Source organism: Helicoverpa zea, chromosome 8, assembly GCF_022581195.2.
Source record: "Helicoverpa zea isolate HzStark_Cry1AcR chromosome 8, ilHelZeax1.1, whole genome shotgun sequence".
Classification (NCBI taxonomy): Eukaryota; Metazoa; Arthropoda; class Insecta; order Lepidoptera; family Noctuidae; genus Helicoverpa; species Helicoverpa zea.
In genome coordinates this window covers 8,093,943-8,116,920 of record NC_061459.1, presented here as the reverse complement: position 1 = coordinate 8,116,920, position 22,978 = coordinate 8,093,943, and the positions used below count along the sequence as shown (strand labels likewise).

The window sequence follows — 22,978 nt, the reverse complement described above, 5'->3', positions numbered from 1 at the left end:
TCTCTCTGAGACAGAATAGATTCACCAAAAATAAACGACAGGCCTAACAATATTGTGAAAGTGGACAAAGGTGTACAGCACTTAAAAGGTGCGATAATGAATTGGAATTTTTCTATTTTGTAGATTGGCCATTGATCCCAAACTGGGCTGCCGTGTTCATTTCCCGAGTGACGTCATAAGAGAAACGTGAGTTACCTGAGTGGCATCAAGTCAGCCAGGTGACCTGGCGGCGACGCGGTGCCCGTGACGTCATCCTCTGTCCCTGTCGCTATCATGCTCTGACGTATATTTGCACCCAATAGCCTAGCTTGCATCATTCATTCATAACTGTGATTATTCATGCACGGTGGAGCTTAATGCACGCACTCTGCAGCACTTCACAATGTTTTGTGTTGCAACGCCATTTGTGATATGACTGTATGTTTGTTGAAGTTTGTTCTTCTTTCGTATCGGCACATCTGTGTGTTTGTGAAAACAGTGCAAACAAAAACTTGTTCGTCCCAAATGACTTTGTTTGTAAGAGTCAAGTTTTTTTGGTTATTGTTGTGCCCAAAAGTATACTTGTACTTAAATCTTGATGTAACAAGTCACTGCTTATTAAATTAAGTAATGCAGGCACGCAGAATACTTTACTGACTAATTAATCAATAGAAACCTGAAATGTTCTTGTTGTCGTTAATTGTGAAACGTTTGCCTTGTTTGTCGTTGGTTGTCGTAATGAATAATGAATGAAGCTATGGCCATCTAGAATTTCAATCAAAGCATTACTTATCTTTAAATGTGCCTTATGAAAGAAATGTCTATATTGCACATTTTAATCATTCAAGTCTTGAGGCTGTATCAAATGGATTATAAACCATTTGATTGTGTGCCTACTTACAAAACTTTCGTAAGTGTTTCTCCTGTTCTTTAAGTAGGCACTTAATCCGATAAATTCACGAGAAGGTCTTCGCATTGACATAGGGAAGCCCCGAGTTTTCCGTACCTTTCTAGAATGTTAAGATAATTATTCGTTTGCTTTGCTAAACGTTTTTAAGGCCATTACGGAGATTTTCCTGTAACGTTGACTCTTTGTAAATATTTGATTTATTTAACATAATTCTTAATTCTGCATAACTCAAAAATAATACTAATTACTCAATAACTTTATTGCATCCGCAAATGTATAAAAAGCTGGTCAGTAAAATTGAAGAGAAACAATTATGAACCCTGTCGGGCACATCAAGTTAATTTTTAGGGTAGAGGAAATAATAAACTTCTTTTTATAATAGGTCACTTAAAAAATTAACAAAATTAGGTTTACATGCATCTCCCATCTCTTGATTGCCTATCAATAGATTGGCCATCTCATGATCAGAATTTTATAAAAGAAAACTGAAGTTTTAATGGTGGGCGACAGCGATGGTAGTGGGAGGGGGGGGGGATGCAGACGACATGTAAACATATCGCTGAAGAGTCCTTCTTAAATACTAGTCCATTAAAGGATAGCGAGCGACAACTACGGGTAAACCCTATCATTGCTTCTTTGTAACGGTGTCCTCTTCAAATAAATAATAGTTTTAAAGCGATTTGCTTCTGTTTCGTGATTTAACTAAAATATAATGGAATACAAAACCGAACGTTACTTCGTATTTTCGTAATCAGCAATTTACAACAAACATAAATTAATGACGATTTTTAGTTCTGCCATAGAGATAGCATTTTTGAAAAGAGGAAGAAATGTTCTTTTGATAAGAAATTCCCACGTTAATAGTTTAAAGTCAGCAAAGAATTTGCATAATTATATTAATGCATATTAATTAATTTCCTTGCAGGTAAGTGTTTACAGAACTTCCAACAAGTTGAAAACTTGTATATAATACCAGCGCAGAGCAACGTCTTGGGAACGGTAAGCAAGTAAATAATATATGCTGTAAAAACTTATGGTCATTTTCAAAGTTTGTCGAGATTTTATACAAAGTTTAAACAAAAATGTCTCTATGTTACTAACGGCCAAAGCTTTACTCAAAGTTTTCTACAAAGATTCATGACGGAATATGTAAGACGTTACGAAGTTTTTTATGGGCGCAAAACAAAGCATTATGTACATCATGAATCCTGTTTATTGTTCCGTAACATAATAAAACAACGGTACTCAGTACATAAAATGACAACAATCACAGCCGTCGCAACCGTCAAGATCTCAGCTACATAAGCACGTGTGCTACGAAGATTACGATATTTTGACTACGCGGTGTAGACCGTGCGTCGCGTCGTAGGCCTGTTAGGGTTGTAGCGTGTAGCAAGCCTACGTCAGTCTACAAAATAGTTTAAATTAGTTTGCTACGCAGGTACACTACGACTCGAGTTCTTATTATGATTAATTAATTTTATTTACTTAGCGAAAGTTCTAAATTGGCCATGTTGAGTAAACTGACTTCTAAAGGTACAAACTTCGAACTATGTTGTATGAAAGCCTTTTTGTTGAAAATAAGGTCGATAAAATACGAGGTGGGTAAGTAGATACAAGTTGGAGTTGGTTTGCTTGTATTGCTCTATTTGTTATCAGGCGACTGAGGGGACCTCGTTCTCTCAGTATAAACATGAGGCACGCGATACCATTTACTCAAGCATTTGGAAACGGAATCGGAGTATGTGTACATGTAATTTTGTTACAAAGTTTCCTTGAAACAATATAGATTGAATATGAATACGATGGAAATGGAAAATAAGTGTAGTCTTATTAAAAACGCTTTCTCAGTTACGACGCGTTTAGACGGTATACAGCACAAAAGTTTGATAGCACGCTTATGAAAAGAATTGGCTGGAAAGTAATCTCGAAACAATTACGAGTATAAACTCGAAGGCAACAATAGTGTTTGAAAAGCAACCGACCAGATGTTTTTTTATGAATAATTCTTTTACTAATTAGGCCCAGTATGAAAATGTTTTTTTTTTGTATATTTTAATTATGGTGTCGAGTTTTGTACAGGTTGATTTTACTTGCAAATGAGTCACAAAATTATGCGTTAGATTTAAATTATTATGCGGCATGTTAGCGGTGGAACTTGGCTACTTGTTTGAGAGTTATTTTGATTATAATACAAGTATAATATTTCGTTACAATACGTATTTCAATTTAATAGGTGATCGCTGAAAATACACGTTCGTTAAAATACAAACTATTAGAGCTCCCAATATAAAAATACATCTAGTGCCCGGACCACATATTATTATTTGTTTTGCCTACATTTTCTAGATCAGGGCTTGCTTACGTGACATTTATGTTTGTTAAAGCACCCCCAAAATACTGAGGCAAGACTTTAAATATGGGTGTACTGTAAATAAAATTGTACAAAAGTGGTTCAGGCTGTAAACATAAGTTTTTTATTTGTCAATGTGCTTTTGACATTATTTTTAAAAGTTATTGTTACTTTGAGGAAGTGTGTAACATTAACGTATTGAGGTGTATTCGCTGAACACGGAGAGCGTTGAACGTGAAATACGTTGATGTACGTGTCGAGAGCGATTAGACATCTTTTAACGCGATCGTACGAGCTTCGGTAAACACTTAGGTGCGCTTAAAAGTGTGAGACGGTATGCGAAGAATTGAAGGCATTGGGCGCGCGGGGGCGCGGCCGCCCGCCCTGGTGGTACGCGGCTCGAGGCGGCAGTCGGCTTCGCGGCCTCCCAGCGGCGGCGCGCGATCTCGCTCCAACTCCCCGCAACTGTTCCTACGATTGTTGTAAACACAGTTCGCGTCGCGTTGCTACGTCCCGGCGCCAGCCAGCCAGCGCTGAACATACTCTCTTCACAAACTCGGTACAACTCGGCATCAGGACTGTGGGTGTGAGTTGTGCACTTGAGCAGCTGGTGGTGCTGCAGCGCCATGCGTGGTGGTCACCATGCGGCCGCCGCTGCCGGCTAACCGCTCACCTTGCACGCTACTCACTCCACGTGTTTTGGTAAGTACGACGCTATTTCTAATAAGTATATTAGTACTTACAATGATGCCACTGTGACGAAACATCTGTAAACAAATAAAAAACTCTAATACTTTAAAGAATACTTCAAAAATATCACTTAAGAAAAATGGTTTATGGAAAAACATTTATAGCTTTGATAAATGCTTAAGGATGACGGTAAAGAATTCAGTTATTTTATTAAGGTAAGGACTTTAAAAACTTCGGTTATTTGCCAAGTGTAGGTACCTGATATTAAATACAAGAAATGCTAGAGTATTTTCGTAACAAATTAAGAATTTTCCCTTTTATTTGACGAAGGTTAAATATTCATTACCTGTAGGTATAAGGTATTTGAGAGGGGAACGCAATTCCAATAACTTTCTGAAAGTTATGAAGTAATCTATTATTGTATTTTGGCTTTTGTGATGTCTTTCGCGGGGCTCCGGGTAAAGGGCCTAGCTGTGTTAGAGGACCTATTTATTAAAATACGTTATAAATGATACATTATGTGAACATGAGCTGTGTCACTATTTGATAATAATGTTTATGAACTAATTAATTGGTGTAGTAAATGACACCCTAATCAAAATATCGAAATACATTCAGCTTCATGTAAATGAAACATTGATGTAGCAGAGCTCGGTGTACGCGAGAGCTGGGCGGATTGACATTCATAGTCTATCACCCAATTTCAACTTCAGGAAGCTCGTCTATCCATCAAATCATTCATAAATTCCTAACGTGTCATCACATATACTACTCTACGTGTTAGAATTTCGAAATAATCTCTGATAGTCTGCTAACAATAGGTGTACGCACCATGGCTATTCTCGTTTCATATCGCAGATGTAGCTGAAGATACGTTTTATAACTAAGCGGCTATAAACCTCAATATAACTCAGTTATTCACCGGAACAAATACGAGCATCATTTCAACTAAATATTTACCTACGCTAAACTAAAAATGTGTTGTTATAGCATTAACGCTCGCTTTCAAAACTTTTTATTTTATGAACTGGAATTAAAACTATTTGTAAGATAGTTGATTCTTGACCTTCCATCTTCTCCCGTTTATTGTGTATTTCATATAATGAACATTTATTTATGATTACTGAAACACATATTATAGTAAAAATAGTACATATAGATAAAAATAGGACATATTTTAGAAACATGGCTACCCACATCGAAAATTTGCGGGGCTTCTATTTGTAACTTCATCCGATGCGGTGAGAAATAAAGGTCTTTTTATCTAAAATATAAGCAATAAAATTATAGAAATATTGGTTGGAGGTTGTTACATCGGACGCTTCTGTAACGAAGAGCTTCCAGTATAATAAAAACACCATCATGGAAAATATACCATGTTATAAGCTTATGTGGCCTGGATCAAGGTCCGATTGGCGTGTCCCCCCTTGGAACATTTGCTCGCCTTATGTCACGCACTAGCCTTCTCCAATTAGGTTTTTATCCGCGTAATCCCCGGATTTCGGATATATTTGTGAGGCGAAATTAATTCCGTCCTATCAGGTAAATCGTTGTGTTTTAAGAGTTATTATTTCAAACTCATTAATCAAATTGTTTCTTAGTCAAGTCGAGTTTCGGGAAAGGACTAAACTTTTATTTATTACTTTTATCGTGTCGAGAGATTTTACAACAATATAATTTTGTTGTAAGAAGTACCAGTAGTAGGTATATTCAGAGTAAAATCAGACAAAACGACGCTTTACGAATTCCTACATATTCCTATTATATTTCTAACTTTTTTCGAAAATATGTATAGTACTCCGAATATTAACCGAAGTAGAATATTTCACGTTTAATAAATAACCGAGAGTTATAACGTAAGCACCTAAGTGTGTAAAATATCAAAATACTATTTTAATGTAAGTCGAGTCATTCTGCTAGTTATTAAAAAGCTGAAAAACTCTGTATTGACAATGTTACTTTCTTTTCGTTACCTATATGTATTTGGAAGCTCACAAATTCACATTAATTAAGAAGAATTCCTTTTGATGTAGGTAACGCTAAATTGTATAATAAATTAGCTCTATGTGTATGTAACGCTATTTTTTAATTTTATTTCATCTAATTTTCTGTTGGGAAAACATTGGGAGCAGTGATTAAAAATCCTTCGGTCTGCTAACAAATGGTTATTTTTTCCTCTTTCATTAGCAGTTGGCGGGTAGTTGCTAAATGATATCAGCTCGAGCCGGTTCGTTAACGTTCTAGGCAAAATTAAAAATATTCCTTAAGCGGTCACTTGTAATATAAAACAACAGTTAATCACTTAGATTTATGTTCGAAATTCAAGATTTATTAAAAGCGAAACTTGATATAACAATTATAATAAAGGAATGAAGTTAAATTTAGATAATTTTGTAATATTTTACTGTCTATTATAGCATCATTCTGGGTAACAATACCGGATACAACAATAATTTTGAAACGAATTATTTATGACGAAGTAGTCCATTGTGTTTAATAAATTAATTAAAATATTAAATAATAATTTGCGGAGCTACGTAACAATGCCGGAGTTTGCGTTAGCTAAAAATATTTACTGTATCGACAAAATTTTTTATACGAGTACAGTGCAAAAATGTTATTGTTTATTATTACATTGTTAGCTTCTTTTTTTTTTGTAAGCTTAGTAGAACAAAAAAAAAAATATATATATATATACACTATATCTAAAAGGCGTCAAAAAATTCATCCCCATCGCTGTCAACTGGGAGCGTACCCAAGAGGCTGGCAGCATTACCTCGTTGGATGGCCATGCTGATCCTTTGTCCGAGGTAATAGCCAGCCTTTTGGTCACGAGAAGCGTCAACCAGCCGCCTAGACAGGTCTTTAACTAGGGTGTGCGCATTCGGACCCCACGACCCGAGGGTTTCAACCCCAAACGGTTCGAAAATATAGTTGCCGACAAGGCCACTATATTTCCGCCGCTTGAGGTTCTCCGCAGCCGCAGCGGCAGCAGCAGCACAGCACGCAGAACTTGGAAGATGGGATGGCGCAAGAGTATCGACGCAGGTTGCGTCCCATACTAAAGGCCTACCCATCTTCCAAGGGAATAAAGACATGCCGTCTGGTCTCTTACCGTCGTCGCGTGCCAGGCCATTTGGTTCCAGTACAGCTGGCACCCCGACGGCAACAAGAGCCCGACGTATAATGTCGTTGATATTTGCGTGCCGCGCAATACGGCCCGCACTACGGCTGCACGACAGGCCGTGGTGTCCGAGGCTGGTGACAGCCTCACCACAGTGGCAGCGATGAGGGGAGCAGCACGGTGCTCCTAAACGTAAACAAATGTAACAAAATGTTATTTAATTAATCTATTCACTACAAGAAGAGTGTTATAATAGACAGAAAAACAATGTGATTATTTAATTTATGTCCACGTCCTTCAATTACGTCAATACCCAAACACGGTAAATAAATATGATATAATCATATTTTCCGGTCACAGTGATAATACATGATATCCCCATGACAACGTGAGCGAGATGACCGTTGTCGTAGCAACAAAGACAGTTGAACGGTAATTAGATAATCCCGGTTTAACGAGGATACAAACAATCATTTAAGTCTCCTTCGCAGACATTTAAAAGAAGCCGATTTTATACAACACGCTTGATGGAAGTGAAGACATATACATCAAAATATAGCTACGATGATGTTTGGCATGATGTTTGTTTACCATCAATCATGGTGGACTGGTGCGTAACAAGACGACCCACCTCGTATACACAATTTTACATAATGTATATTCGAACTTCGTACGTGACGTTTCCGCGACTGCTTCTGAGTTTTGACGCAATAAATATTGAAAGCCGTCAGCTGTTACATAATATTTTAATTCCACACCATCAAATATTCACTCTCTTACATTATAACAGTGTATTAAGAAATACATGTTAACATAACTGTCATTGTCTAAATTAGAAGCTACTCTTATTGAGTCAAAGTTCGAGAGAATATTTTATACTTTCAATTGCAAAATTCAAACTGATATTACTGCAAACAAAATAGATTTTAATTTCATTTTCACGAGACTGTTGAGTACCAAGTAGATAAAGTTATTTAGTTTCGTGGAAACCATTGTATAGTAATTTGAATATTTTAATATAAAAATAATATTCGCAATAGACGTTTTTTTTTACATTTGCCTAAATAAAAATAATTGTGTAGTAACAAGCCAGCAATAATGTTGAATGCTCTTAGCTTCTATCTAAGTTGGTGATCACGATGATGAAGTGATTTTAAAAAAATCTGATATGACATTTACATAATTTAGTGGAGTACTGTAAATATATGTGTGTATACGTGTATTTTTTATAGTTTGACGTTCTTTTATTTATTCTATTAGGTTAGGTACTCAAAGAAAAACACGAGAAAGCTCTCCGATGTCTTACACACCGAACTGAAAAGTCCCTTTCAATTGAAAACGGTCGCTCAAGTAACTTAATCAGATATGCCAGCCACAAATCATTACTACACTATACACAGTAGGTTCATTTGTTGTGTCTACGTAACGTTTAATATACGAAATAATGAACCTAGCGTCTGATTTATGCGAGGAATCCATAATTATACGTGGAGCAATTTCGTTTACAGTTACATTACCTTCATTTGGCAGTTGAAAATAAGCTAAGATATAGCTCATGGAAGGTATGTTACCAAATATTAAACTACCTATAATAATAACGTTATATTTACATTCAAAGAAAAATGAAAAGTAAGAACAAATATGTATTAGAAAAGTGTAATATGAAGTCAAATACTTAACGGGTAGAAAAAAACTTCTTTGCGATAAACTTCCATAGGAAAACTACTGAGCAAAGAAGTATTTTGTTGGAATATTTTGGAACTCCTCTCGCACTACACGTTTAGCCGCTTATGCGGAATTCGGTGACGAGAGTTTAACTCAGTTTGTGCATGACAAGGGCAACTTCCCCTGTGAGCTGCCACATCTCACTGCAATGTCCTTGTAGACAGAATAAACTGATCAAAGAGACCGATCTGTGAGCACTGCGGCCCGACAGGTATTGTTTGACCAAACGCATGTCTGTGTCTGCCTAACGAGTCGGGAAAGTGGCTAAACAAAGCGACATGAGCATTACACTTAATACTGCACAGGTTCTGTTTGCCGGCGCTTACGATAGCCCATACTGTACATTAGCAGCCTAACATTGCTACTATTACAATTAGTCCCGACAGTCATGCCCGATTCTATCGGACTGCTATTTGGCCTCCCAAAATGTAATAGGCTGTGGTTCACACAGATCCATTGTGCTACGGTGGTATTGTTTAGAACTTTTTTTTTCTTTTGATACGTTCACTGAAATAGGGTAAAACGTAAAAGGCCTCCAAAGAATTTAAAATGGTTTGTGATCTTTCCTACGCATGCTCATAAGAAGATACACGAGCAAAGCATTACTCGACTCACCTATTGATAACGGTTTCATTTGCGATGTTGGAGCCAATTCCTTGGAGCCACACCTCCGTCATTCCTACACGAAACTGGGAAAATAGTTTACGTGTACAAAATTAATTATATCTCCTTTATTTTTACTCAATATAAAAATATCAACGATACAAGGCGTTAAACATTCTTTCAGTAGCTAGTTTGAATATTCAGTAGAAATAGCTACGTTAAAAAGTTATTCATCAGAAATTTAGGGATCAAAGGGTGTAGAAGCGATCTGACCTCCAATAGCCGCACGTAGTAGAATGAGTCGAATAGTTGGAAAGGTCCACATCAAGTTTCAACACCGCTTTTACGTATAAAATCTCTGGCAATCTGTAATTACTGTGATTTTCGTTTACACGTGGACGCTACGGGCGTGTAGAGCGTGGCGTACTATTGGAAAATTCTTCACGTCAAAGGTGTACTCTACCTACAACATTGCGTACCAAAACGATGTGTATTTCTAGAGCAGAAAAACGATTTTTACTTTTTACGTTATCATTTATTGGTCTATGATTTAATAAGCCCCTGTATGATTCTGGATGGAATACCGTATCAAACTGCTAATGCACAGTTTGATACGATTGGGAATTCTGATTTAATTTATTTCTTTCGACTTTATATAAGTAGTATCTATTTCAGTGTAACGTAGACATACCTACTCCGTAAATTACTTTTATTTTACGAGTTAGTAGTAGGTAATGGTCCAATTACTTAACTGTTTAAATGCGTATATATAATAAAACTGTATAGTTTAGACCGATTGCAGAGGTACCGTCGCGTCGCATCTGCATTTAATAAGTTTCAGGTATAAACACGAACACAGAACAAAGTGATGGCCGATGCTTGCTTAACGAGCTTGTGTGTTTGACAAACTATTTCACCAAATTAACTCCATGTTTAGATGCTTTTCATAGACGCTAGCGTTCCTTGCTAAGTTTAATTAAATCATAATTAGTCTACCTACACAGCTTTAATCAAGTAATACTTTTATCCGAGGAATTTCTGTTTATTTATATCTCTACACGTGTTTGCAGTACATATTTTTATTTCCATTATATCAATTTATTTGCTTGTTTCTATGTTTACTCTTCTAAGAATATGTTTGTTGTATATTCTGATAGTTTATTCCCTTCGCAGCGCAAATTCGTGGGTGTGTTTCAACCATAAATTTAATTTAATCCATTATTATAGTAGATAGTTATTTGTGTTCGATTCATAGTTGGCTAGCTACGTGTTTATCTTGTGGGCACTTTCGCTAACGTTTTGCCTGAAAGTCGATACAGTGGAGCAAGCGATGACGTCAATGTTGCTTTATGATTCAATCTGCTGTTAACTGAGCTCTCGCCCAGCTGAGTGCAGCCCGCTCTAAATATATCTTAACAATTTTACTTATGTTCGTTTCATCTCCGCCGTCGAATTTCCCTATGGCGCCTCTTTGCCAGGTGTATGATAGACCTTTTAGCACCGCGAGTCTGCTACGTATGTATCCATTTTTACGTGACATTATTTTTAAATCTTTTACACATAATAATGCACTAGAAAATTGCATCAATTTATACTCATTATCGTCATTACCGCGGCACAAAGAGCTCTGTATGATCTCTGCACAAGGGCTGCCCCATTATTTGACGTGGTCACCGTTGATTATGATTTATTTATTTATTTTATAAAATCTAGCTAGCTTGCGCAAACCACTGGTAGGCATGCATAGATATGAAGTGATAGAACCGTGTCATCAAATTTTGAGTATTCAATATCGCCAAATGAAAATTGTTATCCTATGAAAATGTTATCAGGAAAGTGCAAGTCATCATTTTATAATAAAACAGGCGAAGTCTTGAGTTCTGAGTAAGGCTATAGGTACTAGGTATACGCCACGTAACGTAGGTATCACATTTTTATATTAGGTATACCTTTATATTTTGTATATAGTATTTTATTTTTAGTTTTGTATAAAGATAAGTAGTTTAAGTTTGTATATATGTATAGTGTGTACATTGTATAAAATCTTCCGTAATAAACAAATGAATTCTACGTATACTAGGTATCTTAATTGAAATGAATTATATTAATGATATACCTTTGAACTTGAAATATTACGATCAAACTACATTCTTATCCACTCTTTTAATTATTAAACACTAGTTTTAACAAAAACGTTTCCCCGATTTACCCACAAAAATGATATCTAACTTTGTTCAAAGTTATATTTTTTTTGGACACTACCTAAAAAAGAAGTTAAATCGACTTCAATAGTACTTGCCTTAATCTATACATATAATAAATCTGTAAAAAAACTGTGTCTGTACATTGAATATATTAAAAAAATAATAATTGAGTGGGGTTTAGAAACAGTGATGGAGCACAAATCCAAAAAAAAAATTCTGTCTGTATGTCTGTATGTCTGTATGTCTGTATGTCTGTTTGTTTGTACACGCTAATCTTCGGAACTACTGGACGGATTTCAATGATTTTTTCTTTGTTGTATCAGTATTAAGCCTGGTCAACATATAGGCTATAATTTATCTTCGAAACTTGAAGACCTGATGCAGACCACCAACAGACCAACAAAACTATAAGAGATACAAAAATGGTGCCATGGCAAAAATTGTTTCTTGCGATGAGCATTTTCAGTTGAGATAATAAATTTTAAGATCTGGAACACCTGATGTGGAACCCCAAGAGCCCAGCTTCTCTGTACCATATACAGGTATGACGTTTTAGCAAAAGTTGTTCAATTTGATAAGCACTTTCTATTGACTTATATAAATTGAAGATCTAAAACACCTGATGTGGAACTCCAGGGGCCCAGCTAGACTATAGCATATAGAGGTATGACGTTTTAGCAAAAGTTGTTCAATCTGATAAGCACTCTCTAAAACACCTGATGTGGAACTCCAGGAGCCCAGCTAGACTATAGCATATGAAGATATGACGTTTTAGCAAAAGTGGTTCAATCTGATAAGCACTCTCTATTGACGTACATATAAACATCGAAGATCTGGAACACCTGATGTGGACCTTCAAGAGCAATACTACACTTGAAATGTATAGAAATTAATGTTATGAAATAGGTATGGTGAATCAAAAAAAGTAATTAGTCCGTCTTTAAGATAACCCTAAAATAATGGACACGTATTTTTTTTCTCTCTCTCACAAACAAATAATAACGAAGATACAACAACATTATTATATCTCATTATTATTTTGTATGTCTCTTCCAGACCTCGGGACTACAAAGTTCCGAATTTTTGGGAGGCAAACGTGGGGCCGAAGCCAACACGCTGAAGCCCTTTTGAGACAACTTTAATGAAATGGTGACACAAATGACAAAACCGACGATTATCCCTTTAAACACTATAAAAATGAACCCAAGGACAATCCCCGGTGGACGTCGTTAAAAAAAAAAGACAATCCCCGGTACTGTGCTAAACTATTGCTAACTATGGAGGAAAACTACTTGGGCTATTGTGATGGGATATTAGTGGATGACAATGTATTAGGTACATGTAAAAATGGCAGGTGGAGACTCGCCACCTCACTTACTGGGCCCCCGGGAACCAGTCACTGAATAGCAACAAGAGGGCAACAGGGACATGAGCGGCTGAAGGGTGAGGACACCTCGGCGGACTTTAAACGCAGATTACGCGCTCCCTGTGCTTACCATGAGGCACCTACCCTCCGAGCAGGGCTACTAATCCTGCTCTAGCGACTCCACTCTGGACGGCCAAGCCAAGCCAGAGGCGTGAGACCTACCCCCGTCATAATTCACTCCGACCGGCCGGAGATGGGGGACAGTATACTCTCCCTGGAGAACTCAGTATATATAGCCCCGCGGGGTCGCTACTCCCCGTCATCAGCCTCAGATGTCCTGCAGTGCCTATATCTCATTATTATTGTCGTTATTATCTCAAGAGCCTTTGTCCCAATTATGTTAGGGTCGACTTCCAGTCACGATGCAACTGAGTACCAGTATTTACAAGGAGCGACTGCCTATCTGACGTCCACAAACCGGTTACCCGCTCAACCCAACACCCCTTGGTAAGACTTACTGGCTTCTGACTACCCATAACGACTGCCAAGAATGTTCAATGACAGCCGGAACCTACAGTTTAACATCCCCTCCAAATAACGGTCATTGGTATCCAAAATATACGTAGAAAGTACATACGAACTTAGAAAAGTTGCATTGGCAGGCACTTGCCAGACCTGGAATCAAAGACGCACGCTCATACTTGAGAGATTGGTTCTCTACCCACTAAACCACCACGACTTTGTCATCTATTTAATGTTTTTTTACGCGGACTAATTAGAATCACTACTTTTATCCCTATGGTCACGTCTATTGCGGTTCAGTTCTCAGCGTTTTGTTTAGTCTGCTGTGCTTTTGCCGTTAAAGTACAAAAATTAAATATATGGAACGTTTCTAATGGTTATGCGTATTCCGTTGTTTTCAAGTCAACGGGCCCTTAAAATTCAATATCAGACTATTCAGATCTTTGATTTTGCTGACCCCGTAGTCGCTGGCATAAGGGACAGGATCCGCGTACGAAGTCGCGGGCAGAAGCTAGTTCAATAATATACGGGAATATGGATTTAAAGATATTTAGCTAATCTCTTCCTACACGTAAAAGGCGAACTCACAATCGAGAACAAAGTGAAAATACCTATTAAAAAACTAGAACAAATGAATGAACAGGAATGTTGAAAAAGTACATTTAGAAAAGTTCTTAGTACGTCGTTATTTCATACGGCAAAACATATTCAGAAACAAACGAGGTTTGGCGTTCTGCACTCGCTGAAAGTTTTTGTGGTAACATTCGAAATGTGTTCTGTGTCGTTTCGTTTCTCGAACTGATCCGTTGAGTAACAAGTGTACACACTACATACCTGTGCGGTGTGTAACGACACACGTTATTGTAAATGTGTATGTCGGGTCGGTAGTTGGAACGGCTTGGCGTACACAATGAATTATAAATGCTTGGCCAAGGGCTTATGGGAATGTAACCTGCTGATCGACATGTGTGTTTAACAGCTGTTGCTTTGATATTTGTGAAGGATTTAGATTTTCTGTTCAAATTAATTACACTCTGTCAAAATGTGCTTCTGAACTGAGGTTTTTTATACATTGGCATACTCATAAACTAATCGCGATCTAGGTGAAAAAAAATTGAGGTAAAAAAATCTTTAAAAACAAGCTTTTATTTAAATGCGCTAAAAATAAAAAAATAAACTTTTACTGTAACTTTACTGATTTATGTTTTAAAAGCTTGTCGCGAGATTTAAGTACTCGTATTTACTTTCTTAGTAAAATCGCGACAAGCTTTTAAAACATAAATCAGTAAAGTTACAGTAAAAGTTTATTTTTTTATTTTTAGCGCATTTAAATAAAAGCTTGTTTTTAAAGATTTTTTTACCTCAATTTATTTTATACTTTTTAGTTTTGATTTGGTAAAGTGCACTTTATTCTACTTGCCTGTCATGGGATACCCATAGGTATGGATGGGATTGAAAAAAATAGGTTATTCACCATTTTGTAGCGGCTGCTATCCTGGATTTTTATTTCGTAAAGTGCGATGTGTTCTACTTGTCAATCCCTTTCATTTGATACCCATATTGTATAGGTACTTTAAAAATAACTAGTCCGCCATCTTGTATATTTAGACATGTTGGATTTAGGATGACGTCACATAGCTTAACATGCATTGTCATCCAAACTAAACATGTATGCAAAATTGCAGCTCAATCGGTTGAGGGCAAGTGCCTTAAAATTGAGTTGTAAAATTCCACCCGAACACACATAGTTACATACATACATACATACATACATACATACATTGCAAGTTAAATAAAAGCTTGTAAAATATGTCATTTTTCGATGAGATATATGAAATCTTAAATGCAAGGTTCTTATCGGCCACCAAAGTGCTCACTTCAGACAGTAAAAGTAGCTCTCGCTTCGTCTTTTCGCTTCGATAAGTACGTAAATCCGCGCCGGTAGATTGCAAGAGACGGTTAGCAAAGCAACAGCCCGCTCTAATATATTTCGATGAAAACGTTGCTTTTAACAAGAACACCTTTTCTATGTCATTATTTTTACCTGAACACTTTCTAGATCTTATAATTTTGTTTTCAGTTGCTGGATTGCACATACTTTTTTGTCTTTTTAGTGAGCGTTAAATTATGTAATAAATCTGAAAGAGGAATTTCTTTAAGTCGATGTAATTCGATGCTGAAGTTTTAAGTGACATTGACGTTGCGAGTACTATAAAAAGCTTTACAAAGTTTCAACCCCATGTCAGGCAACAAAGAGAGTGTAGAAAAACACAGCTGTCATGTCACTGGGTCGCCCCGGCCTAATTCTACATACAGTCGTCCTTGATCAATTATTTAGTCCCACGACTGTCTACTTATTACACGTGCCAATTACACATAAGTGAGTATTGTTTGTTATTTCGTTAAGTTTCATAAGTAATGTTGTTTTTTGCGGATATTTGTTTAGCTACGCAATTCCCTCGAGGTATTCAATAAGGGTGCGCAAATGTTAGAAGTAAATTGAGGTTACATCTCTTATTAATGGGTCTCCGGTGTACCTAAATGCAATTCAACGTAAATTTTAATTCAGCTTTTGAAATGAATTATTATTGTATTTACAGCTAAGGCTATCCGCCAGTTTCATTACAATAATTGTAGCATATTTTCGACCCTTTGATAACCAACGAACCAAAAATAAACTGTTAAAGGAAATTATAGAGCTAAACATTAAAAACACAAACGTAAACAATCGATTGACGACAGCTACATAAATATTTCTAAACTTTGATCGATGATTTTTGAAGAAAGCGATGTTACCGCTAAATGTGGTTGACGCTCAAAAATATTCAATACAACTATCCCTGCCTAAAAACAATCATTCCGCTTCGCATAATCTTAAACTCATGAGTGACGCAGGTTTCCGTCTGAGTTACCGGTGTTTACGGGGAATGGGGTTGGCATCATGATTTTAACATTACTGTTTGTTATGCATGTTTCATGCGTAACTCAGAGAGAGAATAGATATACCAATTTCTTAATGCTTAACCTCTCGTATGTCGTATAAAAGAAAATCTATTAGTACGAGTCCTACCTACATCGCGTGGTTCCGTGCTTCCGACATACAACTGATTTACCGTCTTACTAATAGATATCTATACCAGTATAAATATTGTATGATATGCTGTATAAAATAATAATGTGGCTACCTTTAATTTGAAACTAAACAAAAATATGCCTATATCCCTAAGCTTAGTATTCGCTTTGTAAGTATTACTGTATACTAACAAAGATACAGATACTATCTATAAATACAATAAATCCTTCCAATCCGGGTCCGATCCCCGAAAAACTAAATGTCAAACCGTTATCATGACTTTGTTGTTAAAATTGGACCACAATCTGATTAGAAATCCTCCGAGTGGGCCACACACACGCATACATATTCATGTGTCGTGTAGGTACCTGATCAATATAAGATTTTGTGTGTATACTTCTCTTAGAAACACAATAGTAATTACCTAGCCTACGAAACCATGATATCTATGTGACTCATTTTTTCCCTCAAGAATTTGGGTTGTGGCATTTCTTTTTTCAGTTCATATTTTTTGTTTCCTCGGCCATTGAATGAATGATAGTTAATTAATTATTGCTCATTCTCGTGTTGTCTGGCGACCATAATAATTATTTACAAGCACCTACATGTATTATTCAAGAACCAAACACAATAGCGTGACAGCCTAAATTGAACTAGAATAGGAAATTAGCCGCCAATTTCTTGATAAAGATACTGTAATTGTACTTCTGTCTATCTTCCCTAATAATTAATTCGTATTCAATTTGATCAGTATCTAATATTTATTTTCTTAATTGGTTCAACGTACATACGTTTGATGATAAGCGTATATGAAATCGATGGTAACTGTTGATAAATAAATATTTATTTTATATTAAAACAGTATAAGGGATTCCTAATAAATATTATTATTATATCTAAAAAATCCAAGGAACTCCTATAGTTAAACAGCTCTCAAAATCGTAGGAGCATGCGTTACTAACCCAGTTGTGAAATTTGCCAACATGCTTGAATGACTACATCCACGTCGATTAAGATTGTTGACTCGAATCTGTGAAAGTATTGATTCATTCACGTTAAAGTACCCCGGCTATGGCAAAAATAGAATCAGTTTTCCGCTAAGAAGGCTGGAAATGTCTCGCCGCGAATTGAGAGACAAGACATAACGAGCCTGCAAACAGCCGATATAAACGAGTCAAACGACTTGTTTGCTCTCGACACATTGCTACGGCTGTTTAGCACCATGCCCTTTGGCTGTTCAACCTCGCCTAACGAGCGAACTTAGGCACCTACAGAGTACACAACACCTGTAGATAGTGTCCTTAGATGTTCACGAAGAAAAACTAATTAGGCGATAACACCAAAACAGTAAGTAGTTATTTACGTGCGTAGTTGGTAAGTTTGCGTCTCTACTTGTTATTTACTACGGGTACCTAAAGTATAGGCACTTCTTACAAGAATATACGCGTACTTAATTAAATATTCTAATAGAGGAAAATTATGTCTTAAAGCCCATCAGGTTTTTCCGATTCGTGGCATTAAAATCACTCCTACTACGTGGGACTTACAATTTTTTTTACAATGTGGGTAGAAGACCTCTGCCGAACCTTTTGAGGAAAACCCTGTTCTATACATTGAACTCGATTCATGACAATAATCTCGTCTGCAAAGGACGTAAATATTGCTGGGGAAAAGTTGGATTAAGTTACACGCCAGCTTATCTCTTTGGAAAAACAGATTAAAGCATAAGAAACATCCAGGTCATGGGTTAAATAATAAGATGGAATTCTTTAAAACTTTCATCTCTAAGTTTTTTGGCATTTTCACGGATATCTATTGAATCACCAGCTTGTTGATCTGTCACTGCCTGCTTATTAATGAGTGTTCGTGCGCAAAGCATATAGAGACAAATTGCCTTTAATTATGTACAAACTCATGAAGTCATTGTATTCCTAATAAACCTAACGATAGTCATTAGCATGTTGTTCGATTGTGATTGATAACGTAGTCATTCGGTTAACTTGACTGATAATATAATTTAATAATTTGCTGCCGACAAATAATTTACTTTTATACCATTTCATTTCACTAATAGATAATTATGTAGATAACAGTCTGAATTGGACGTAATTATATAACATAATTTGTCTATTTGATAAACGAATAATGATATTTTTGGCATAATTTTTTTATCGACTTAAACTTTGCAGCATACGATTATTTGACACCTGCACCCTATACCAGATATCTGTATGATAGGTGTGACTTTTCTTCAATTAATAATGAAATATCGGCTATAGACTGGGTCAATAATTTTGCGAATAGTTCCCTTGATGAGAGTGTAGACTATTTTTATAGCACCATGGCAGATCTAAGAAACAAATACATTCCATCTAAAAGTATCCGTCCAAACTCTTACCCAATTTGGTACTCCCCCTCACTTATACGTCTGATTAAAGAGAAATCTAAATATCACCGAAAATACAAGCTGTATGGTAGACTTTCTGATGAGGTTACTTTTAAGATGCTACGTGACAGAGTGAAAACAATGGAAGCCAGTTGCTACTTAAATTATTTGTCATCTACTGAAGCTTCCATTGAGAAGAACCCTAAGCATTTTTGGAGTTTTGTTAAGCAACGTTCGAAGTCTAATTCAATGCCTAGCTACTTCAAATATGAAGATAAAACTATCTCTTCCGGTAATGACATCTGTAATGCGTTCTCTTCCCATTTTTATTCCACATTCCTAGATTCCATTAATGACGCAGGAACTAATTCTAGACCTTCTGTACCCCAACACATGACGAATATTAATGCTGTTGGTGATATTTGCTCCATCGAAATTGATATTGAACACATTACTAAATTGTTGACTAACCTCGATCCGTCTAAATCTGCTGGCCCTGATAATTTGTCTCCCAAATTTATAATAAGAACTGCTAAATCTATTGCTCTGCCGATATCACTACTGTTCAAGAAATCAATTTCCACATCTACCGTTCCCCAAATCTGGAAGTCGGCTTATATCACTCCCGTACATAAAAAAGGCTCGAAAAATGAAATTATTAACTATAGACCAATATCTAAACTGTGCACTGTGGCTAAGGTCTTTGAGAAGGTAGTATATGATCAGGTCTACGCAGCACTCAAGTGTACTTTTAGTTCCTCGCAACATGGTTTCCTGAAAGGTCATTCGACAGTGTCGAATTTGGCCTTGTTGAATGATTACGTAACAGCGGGAATGGATGGTGGAGCACAAGTCGATGTCGTTTACACTGATTACAGCAAAGCCTTCGACAGAATAGACCACAACATCCTCAAAATGAAGCTTTGTAGTAATGGCATAAGAGGTGACCTGCTACGGTGGTTTTCTTCTTATTTAGAAAATAGATCTCAATCTGTTGTTATCGCTAACTACACATCCAGCTGGATTTTGATCCCTAGCGGTGTGCCTCAAGGCTCCCTTATGGCCCCATTGCTCTTCATCATCTATGTAAGCGACATCGACTCTTGCTTCCGCCATTCTAATCTTCTCTGCTTTGCAGACGATATGAAAATCTATTCGTCCATATCGTCAATAAAGGACGCTGAAGCACTTCAATCTGACTTATCAAGACTTGACACTTACTGTCAAACTAATAAACTGGACCTTAACCCTTCTAAATGCTCTATAGTCACCTTTAGTAGGAAACGCGCACCAATATTAGCCAACTACGAACTCAAAGGTCAAATACTGCCAAGATGTGATGGGGTGCGTGACCTTGGTGTCTATCACGATTCTAAGCTTTTATTTGACAGTCACATTGAACAAGTAGTTGCTAAAGCGTCAAAAGCCTTAGGATTTGTGATGAGAATATCCAAGTGCTTTAAAAAAGGTAAAACACTTAAAATTCTTTATTGTGCATTTGTAAGAAGTCACCTTGAGTATGCATCACAAATTTGGAACCCACGCTATGACAAATATATTGATCGCTTAGAGAGCATTCAGAAACGTTTTATAAGATTTTTATGTTATCGGCTCAATATACCATACAGGTCAGAGAATTATATAAATCAATGCAAAAAATTCCACCTTCAGTCACTTGTAAACCGACGCCGTTTAGCCGACTGTTCATTTCTACTCAAACTGCTGTCAAATGAAATTGACTGCCCTAATTTATTGCAAAAACTTAATTTCTCAGTTCCTCAAAAATCTGTTCGGTTTAACCCACCTATATCAGTCCCATTGTCATCTTCGAACTATAGGCAGAATACATATATGTTGCGAGCGAGCAAGGATTTTAACAAATTGTGTAAAGAGTACTCTTTTGACCCATTCAATACCAGGAGTGCTGTGGTTCGTAGGCAACTAAATCACGATTTTTTCAAAATTTAACCTTGTATTATGTAACTATAATTTTAATACCTCATAGACCAGCTGATTACCTAGCTTTAAGCGTGTTATTCCATTATTATCCGTGAAAACCTATAATTGGCTTTCTGTTTCTATATATGTTTACAACATTGTTTTGTATAGCCGTTGGTTTTCCAATAAGTAAATAAATAAATAAATAATTTTCTTATTGATTTATAATAATGATATAATCTTTTTTTACCATTTTCGTACAAGTATGGTCTTATTTAATTAGTCTCTCGAGACCTTATAAAGTTAGAAACAGGTCTGTGAAAACACGGGCACTATGTACTACACTACACTAATCCCACCTCAATTGTGGAACACGAGTTAACAATTTCATTCAACTCCGAAGTATGAATACAATATCAAAAGCGCTCGTTAGATTCAAATTGTACGAACTCACTTAGCTTTGCCGCAAATTGATGGCCTTATCATAACAGACCGGAATACAATTCTAATCATAGTAGTTGAATAAACGAAATACACGACAATCTGTCACTTTACAACACGATTCCTCGCGATAGATAACGCGACGAAATTCACATTTAAACTTCACTGAGTCATATATCTTTTCTTTGTCTACGTCTGTTAAGAGAGAAGATAGATTGGCGTCTTATCCCTCGTCTCAAGTTTTTGTTGTTAAATTAAAGCCGCTGCGGTGTAAAGATTGCATCGTCTTTATTTACAAACGATGTTACAAACAGACAGCTGTATACGCTACACTTTCATAAATAAAACCAAAAAGCATTAGTGATTAAAGGTTGAATGAATCCACTGACGTATCCATTAACATCAAGTTAATCTCTTTGCTTTGATTCTGACGTTTCAGCCTACAATAACACCCATTAAATATGAATGCAAATTATTATTGATACAAAAACTCCTTTTGGGATTAAGTTTCAGCGTGCTTCTGTTTACAGTCAAGTAGGTTCTAACAACGTTTGATCCAAAATAAATATTGAGTTTCAGTAGCCTGCGGCGCCGCGGTATTTAGTTAGGTAATAAGTAGGTAGATATAATATCCAGAACATTCGTAACTCATCATAGCGTTGTGAAGCAAACCTGTTTTTAGGGTTCCGTACCTCAAAAGGAAAAAACGGAACCCTTATAGGATCACTTTGTTGTCCGTCTGTCTGTCTGTCTGTCTGTCTGTCTGTCTGTCTGTCAAGACCCTTTATCTCAAGAACGCGTGGACGTATCAAGCTGAAATTCACATGAAGTACTCAGGTCTATTGTCCCTTTAAGCTGTGAAAATATCAAACTTCTAAGCCAAGCCAATCAAAAGATACAGCCGATTATGTCGCTATTTTCAACAAATTTTCGACACTCGCAAAGGAATCAAAACCTACAGTGTACTTCCCGTAAACTCAGAATCTTGAAATTTGGCATGAAGCATTGTCATATAATGCAAATATAGGAAAAATTGCGAAAATCACATTTTTTTAGTTATGTAATATAATAAAAATATTTTAATAACATGAAACTTACTACCTTAATTTTCACGAACGAATGAAGGTATCCAATTGAAATTTATACCAAATACCTAGGTCTGTTGTCCCTTTAAGCAGTGAAATAATCAAACTTCTAAGTTAACGCGATCAAAAGATACAGCAGTTTATACCGACACCTTAGACGAATTTCCGTCACACGCTGGGGAATCAAAACCTACAAGGTACTTCCCGTGAAGTCAGAATCTTGAAATTCGGCACGAAGCAATGTTGTATAGTACAGATAAAGGAAAAATTGCGAAAATGATATATTTGAAGTTACATAAAATATTAAAATATTATTTTAGCTTTTATGACATAAAATATTTTTTAATATTTATAAACATACTACCTACCATTTTTCACATGAACACTTTAAATCTAATTGCCTCTAAACTGTGGTAAATTCTAAATCATTCAAAGGTCATTGGGCACCTTATTTAGCACCTTAGTACCAAACCATACCCACGGCGGACACGAACGAAGTATAGCACAGTATAATGATATAAGGCTCTGATTTACTATGGCATTAGTCGCATCAATGTGAACCATGAGAATCTAGAGAAA

The 22,978-nt window shown here is 36.4% G+C and overlaps 1 long non-coding RNA gene across 1 annotated transcript in view; it reads right to left on the bottom strand.

The window, feature by feature from the left end:
• Positions 1 to 3,343: 3,343 nt before the first annotated feature.
• Positions 3,344 to 22,978, bottom strand: part of LOC124632376 — a 42,753-nt gene continuing 23,118 nt past the window's right edge. Inside the window, exon 2 of the long non-coding RNA XR_006984618.1 lies at positions 3,344 to 4,009. This is a non-coding gene — a long non-coding RNA (uncharacterized LOC124632376). The remainder of the gene's footprint in view (positions 4,010 to 22,978) is intronic.